We start from the raw sequence: 7,505 nt of genomic DNA, 5'->3' as shown, positions 1-7,505 counted from the left end.
AAAAAAAAAAAAAAAAAAAAAAAAAAAAAAAAAAAGACAGAGAATCGGTAATTCATAATTTTAAATAAAATACAGGCTGTTATTTGACTATTAGAATTGCACTATGAATATTCTCAAAAGCAAAGAACAATTCTACCATTCAATATTTTTTATTCTTCTATGGTATTTCTCCAATTTCTCTTCCCTTTCCCTACATGCTCACTCCCCTATCCTCACTAGTATCTCGTGAGTCTTCGGCTCCACTGACCGGTGGACGATGGAAGGCGTAAAGGCACGGAGGAAGCTGCAGTGCCAAAATCCTAGATCTAAAATCTAAACTAGCCAGGCTAAAGTTGCGCAGCAGCACCCGAAGTGGTGTCGGACGACGAAGCCAAGGCCGTCGACGAGTAGTCGATTGTCGAAGACGGCGCGAAGGCCCGACGTTCTCCCCTGTGAATTTTCGACGACGAAGACTACGAGCGTCAATTCTGACGAAGCCTGCAAGCGACGAGTCTGGCAAGGGCACTACTCTAGTCTCCGACAAACAACGGCTTGGAGACAACCGAAAGGTATTTTTTGACCTATTTGTTCTATTATTTTTTACCACGAACTACAAAATCAATGCTTAATCCTTCCTTAATCAGTTAATCTAAACATATATGAGTTTGGTTCTGCATCTATTTTTTGGTTAAGTATTTGATAGCTCTGTGCCTCTGCGCCCACCCTCCATTATAGCCTAATGGTTCAGTAAAGCCAAATTTCAAAGGTAATTTTCACAAACATCTAATTTACATGTTTTAATTTATTCCTGACATTGAGTATTAGTGTAATAGTTTTTGTTCATTTATTTACTCTTAACACAAACATCCCAAAAGTGATTTATTTTATAATTTTTTTTTGGTTTCATAATGTAAACCTTACACTCTTACAGTGTCGTGTTTCACTGCATTTGTGAATGTTTAGGAAGCTACAATGTGTACTTGCTAAGAAGAGAACTGGTGACTTTGTTGAAGCCCTTGTTCTCGGGGAAAATTTGGGAAAAACTAAGTAACTCTCAAACCCTAGTTTTATTACTTCTATATTTTTTATTTGTTCTTGTGAATGCTTGAGCACAAAAATGATGCAACTATATTTGATTTTGTGATTTGTGCTTAAAATGCATTTATATATATAATGTGGAAGCTTTCTAAGTCGATATTGTGATATACTGTCAGCCTATCACTCTGTCTGAGATTTATATGAATGCTTGAACACAAAAATGATGAAACTATATTTGATTTTGTGATTTGTGCTTAAAGTGCATGTATATATGATATTGTGATATATTGTCACTATTATTAGGACTCTAGTAGTTGTAGTTATCTTGGACTCTTATTGTACTTCTATATTGTCTCTGTAAACTCTACGTTATTCATTAATCAATCACAATTATCAATCCTCATCTAGTATCATCGTCTCCAGGTCTAGGTCATGGCAGCTATCGGTCCCAATGACGACTCTGTTGGAGATTCCTCTGAACGGACAATTTCCGAGGCTGTCGTGTCCTCTCCGTTACCACCCAACAATTCTCTATCGTCAGCCCACCATTTCGTTTCCATAAAGTTAACCTCCCGTAATTATCTGTTTTGGCGAACGCAGTTTGTACCGTTCTTGTGGGGTCAAGGGCTTCTCAGTTTCGTTGATGGCACGTCTATGTGCCCGCCGGTGGAGGTTCCTGCTGCTGGTGCGTCCGACGATGCCGCTCCTACTGTGCCGGTGGATGAGTCGTCGCCTACTGTTGTTGCTCGGACTGCCTGGCTCCGTCAAGATCAGGCGGTCCTGTCCCTCATCATCTCCTCGTTATCTGAGAAGACTATGCATCTGGCAGTCGGCCGCACAACGGCGAGGCAACTGTGGCTTTTAGTTGAACAATCGCTGGCGTCAGCGACTCGTGCCCGTGCTCTACATCTTCTTGGTCAGTTGCAAGCGTTAAGGCAGGGTGATGCGTCCATTTCAGACTACATTGGTCGAGCACAGGTGTTGATCGAAGACCTCACGTTGGCCGGCCGTTCGGTGTCACTAGATGATCAGAACTTGTACGTGTTTCGTGGTCTTCGTCCCGAATTCCGCCCGCTAGTTGCTCCGTTGACGCGAGGTTCGCCGGTAACACTGAGTGAGTTATCTGATTTCTTAGTTGCGCAGGAATTTATTTGCGCTGAGGATGTCCCTGAGGCCGCATCGCAGGTGGCCATGGCCGCTAGGCGTGGGGGTAGATTTGGTGGTTCGCAGTAGTCGCATCGCGGTGGTGCGCGTGGTGGCCGGCAGCGTGAGCGTGGTCGTGGTCGAGGTTGCGTTGGAGTCCGCTGTCAGATTTGTGATGGTGCCGGTCACTCCGCTCTAACCTGCTACCGCCGCTATAATGGTGGTCCGAACCCGCAAGCTCATATGGCATTCCACGGTGCTGCTGATGATGCTGGTTTGGTGGCTTCCCAACACTGGTTTCTGGACACAGGTGCGTCGCACCATGCCACACCCGATCCGTCCTTAATGACTTCGGCGGCGAGCTATTCTGGGTCCGATTCTCTACGGGTCGGCAACGGTAACAGTATACCTATTTATAGCATTGGTTCTACTTCGTTAGCTGCTTCTGATAGGTGTTTTAGTTTGTCTGATGTTATGCATGTTCCTGGGTTGTCTGTCCAACAATTTGCTAGTGAAAATCGAGTCTTTTTGAGTTTCATCCCAATTATTTTCTTGTGAAGGTGTAACACCCCAATTTTCACATCTCGGATTTATTGCAAAATCCCTAATAATACATTGCAGAAGCATCTAACCAGCAGAAAACTGGGTGTTACCGCCACGCTTAGGTATCTCTCCTATACCCAAACGCTAAGGCTAAACTTACAACATCAAATAACCACATCAATATTCCAACTTAATACATATGGAAATAATTCTTCCATGGTGTCTATTCTAGGATAGAGTAGTCCTCAACCTCAACTTACATCCTATTCAGAGCTCATCGGGCTATAGGAACCCACCCTATACAACATCTGTTAACAGAAAACACATTGAAGTGTAGTTAGCACGACGGCTAAGTAAGGATATCCATGGGTCATTCAAAACTAAATAAAGGTTTTGGTAAAACTTTTGACATGGAAACCCTATACCTTACTCATCAGCAGGGACTCTACCTGCAACAGTTATAAATGGCAACTTGCACACATATTAGGCAAAATTCAACATCATCTTGAATCATTTTCCCTCTAGACGAGGTCATTTGAAGATCATTTACTCACCCAAAGAATATAAGGCTAAACATTTAGGCATGCAAGCAAGTAATGGAAAAACACAAATTCCACACCTTGCTCTCAATCACTTTATTTGCAAAAACTTTCCCTCAAAAGGGAATTCTCATCACTTTTCACCTTTCAAAGAGAGATCACCCACAACCTTTGGGTATTTTCACTACTTGTCACATATCTCCTTTCCGTAGCTACAGCGTAACTACATTCATATTTAAAAATCCACTTGGTCCTAGATAGAAAGTGAGTGTGAGGCCTCAGAGTATCCTTTCTCCACTTTGACTGACCACTTGGATCGTTCAACTCGGGTTCAGTGGTCATCGCCCGGTCTAATACTGATCCCCTGGACTTATAGGAGCTTTGGAATGATTCCTAGCTAGCCTCACTAGGTTCATAAGAACGACCCCTACCCGAAAATAGAGTGACTATACTTAAGTGTGCACACCCCCGCAGGAGACCCTTTTCCTTCCGGGTGATATAGTACTCGGCGAATAGACTTCGCCCACAGTATGAACTGGTCATACAATAACATAACCACCATACGGAAAGGCACTTTAAGCTCTCTGTCCCGTAGGCTACAAGACAAGGTCCTTCACCACTTTTACTAGAACTAAGGTTTGAAAACATTTTTCCACCTTTTCCCTTTTCTTGCTTTGAAAATATTTTGGACATACTTGAGTCAATTCCAATACTCGGAAATTAATTCTCCTTTTAACCCAATTCAAAATTCTCCTTTTCTTTTGCAAAACACTTGGATAATTCACTAACAACCTTTCACAAAAATAATTCAAGTGTAACTACTCTACACTTTCAACTCCACATCTTTCACATAAGTGTCATATTTGACACATACATCTCAATGCATATAACATATACACTTCCCAACCTTAACATAGGCATAACACGTAAAATATATTTATTCTTTACAAGCGCATACTTTTACTTCTTATACTATTTATAAGTTCACACATATGTAACACTTCCTACATAACACATATGCCTCACTACATAGTAATACTCTTCTTACTTTAAACATATATAATTATGGTTTATACATACCACATACTATACACAAAGTGACATTTTACCATGTATTTACACATATATATATATAACTATTTCGGCACACACACACCTATATCTATATATATATACACGACACCCACACTTACATATCTACACCCACACGCCATACACACATATATATATATACATAGATACATAATTTCTCTCCTTTCTAGTATATATATTCCTATCATATTCTTACTACACAAATAAGGCATAATCTTCACATAACACATAGGTTTTCAAGTTCACAAGTTAACCTCAAACCATAACATAGCTATCAATTATCTAGTTTCAAACAACCTCAACCAATTAAAGGGATTCCTTACCTCCTTGAGAGTATATTAACACCGTAGGATGAATTTTGGATCTTTTCCCCCAATTTACTCAAAACCCTAAGATCAAAATCAACACCATAACAACAAATATTAAGAACTTAAGCTTAGATTCATGCTCTAGGAGGAAAAACAAAGCTTTCCACCGAATAAAATCGAAGTTTTACCGAATAGTTTGACACTTGCGAAGAAACTTGGCTATGGAAGCAAGCTTTAATGGAGGAAAAATGGTGAAGAAGATGAAGATGATCACACTTTCTCTCTCTCTCTTTGATTTCGGCAATTTGAAGGGAAATGGAAAAAAAATTAAAGACAAAGCTTATATATTATATGAGGGAGCTTGTAGGATAAGCCACATTATTTGGATCATCTTCAAGAATTAATTAAATAATAACATGTGGCTAGAAATGGTGACAAGTGTCAAAATCTTATGGTAACTCAAGAAAAATATCTTCAATTGGACTGGTAAGGGTCAAAACAGATATAATTCGGTAGGAAATAATTTAAATAGGAATAATTCCGAAACTAAAAATTTATCTCAGACTGAAACTCAAAATTGGACTACGTTCGGTACACCGCGAAATTTCGCGATGTACGATCACAAATAAATTTTAGCTGTTATGGGCTAATCTAATTAAATAGGAAATTCCAGAATAATAGTATGGTGTCTAAAAATCCATTTCCTAAGACAAACGGGTCCGAACACTAGTTCCTAAAATTTTTACGGTTCGTGACCAGGACGTACGATCGCAGCTTAATAACAACTATACTCACTTATAAAAATTCTTTTGAAATATCTGAAGATCATAACTTATGGATGTCAACGCCTTAGGATAAAATAATAATGTTAGGAAAATACGGGGTATTACACTCTACCCCCCTTAAAAAGGGTTTCGTCCTCGAAACTTCCTTCTTGTTATCCAAGGTTTCACAACTTACAAAAATTTCACAGCTTAGGCTCCAATCTAACCTCCAAAGATTCGAACCGCCTTAATACCAACTTATAACCTTAAGCTCCGATTTCACTCTGTAACAGAGCATATTTCCAAAACCTTATTACCTTATGCTCTGATTTCACTTTGTAACAGAGCATACCCAATTCTATTATCGATAACAAGGACCTCAAATCCTAAGCTCTGATCTCCACTATGTAACAGAGCTTACCAAACTCTATTGCCCATAACAAGGATTTAACAACCTAAAGCTCTGATACCAATTTGTAACACCCAGTTTTCTGCTGGTTAGATGCTTCCGCAATGTATTATTAGGGATTTTGCAATAAATCCGAGATGTGAAAATTGGGGTGTTACAGAAGGACCTTTTGACCAAGGAGGTTCTATTTAGAGGTCCAGCCTCGGGCGGTTTATACTCGTGGCCGGTTTCGCGTTCGAGTCCAGCTGCACTGGTTGCCGCTCGTGCTTCATCTACACTTTGGCACAATCGGTTGGGTCACCCTCACGGTCGTGTTCTGCATTAATCACAGGCAGTCGTGTGCCTATACACACGAGCAAAATGGTCGAGTAGAACGCCGTCATCGGCATATAGTTGCGTTAATGGCGCAGGCTTCGGTTCCAAGTCGTTTTTGGGGTTACGCGTTTGAAACAACGGTTAATCTTATTAATAAAATGCCTACTCGGGTTTTGAACGATGAAAGTCCTCATTTTCTCTTGCATCGTTCTCCTCCATCTTACTCATTCTTACGTATGTTCGGTTGTCTGTGTTTTCCTCTGTTGCGTCCCTATAATAGGAATAAACTACAGTTTCGTTCCACTCTGTGTGTCTTTCTCGGTTATCCCCCGTCTTTTCGTGGCTATCGTTATATGGATCTTGCTACTAATAAGGTCTTTATCTGCCGTCATGTGCGGTTTGATGAAGCCGTTTATCCGTTTGCTACTTCTGTGCCTAAGCAGGGTGCTGGTCCGACTGGTGATTTGCCGTGGGGTGTTGGTGATGTTGCTGTTCCCAGCTCGCCTGTGCCGCGTGTGGATCGTGGCTCTCAACCGGTCTAAGCCTCGCATGAGTCCTCCTCCCGTACTCTTACTGATTTGGGTTTTCAAGCTACTACGGAGGTTGTCTCACGTAAGTTTGCTCGTGGTCGTCGTATAAAGCGGCCCAATGTTCGCACTCATGCTATGACTCTACGTGGGCAGTCTCAGTCTGATGATCATTTGGTTGCCTTGTCTACTCAGGTTGGTGTTCCTGAACCTACTTGTTATTCACAAGCTGTTTTGTATCCTGAGTGGAGACAGGCGATGGATCTTGAATTTAATGCACTACTGCATAATCACACCTGGAAGTTGGTTCCATTTTTTACATGGAATGAATGTAGTTGGGTGCAAATGGGTGTTCCGAACGAAGAGGAAAGTCGATAGTTCGGTTGAGCGTCATAAGGCTAGGTTGGTAGCAAAGGGGTTCAACCAGGTTGCGGGTCAGGACTTCTTTGAGACCTTCAGCCCCGTGGTTAAGCCGACCACTGTTCGTCTGCTACTTTCTCTGGCAGTATCTCGTGACTGGTTTATTCGTCAACTGGACATTCACAACGCATTTCTGAATGGTACTCTTGCGGAAACGGTTTATATGCGGCAGCCTCCGGGTTACGAGGACAAAGCTCCGGGTCATGTGTGCTTATTGCAGAGGTCTCTTTATGGTCTGAAACAGGCACCCCGGGCGTGGTTTACACGCCTTCATACTTTCCTTGTTTCAGTTGGCTTTACTCCATCGTAGACTGACGTTTCATTATTTTTTATTTCCGTGATTCCGTGCAGCTCTATTTACTTGTTTATGTGGATGACATCCTGGTGATGGGGTCTGATTCGACACGGGTCTCGGTCTTGTGGCCCGG

The sequence above is a fragment of the Ipomoea triloba genome, chromosome 5 (genome assembly GCF_003576645.1).
Source record: "Ipomoea triloba cultivar NCNSP0323 chromosome 5, ASM357664v1".
Lineage (NCBI taxonomy): Eukaryota > Viridiplantae > Streptophyta > Magnoliopsida > Solanales > Convolvulaceae > Ipomoea > Ipomoea triloba.
Note: the sequence above shows the minus strand (reverse complement) of the source record.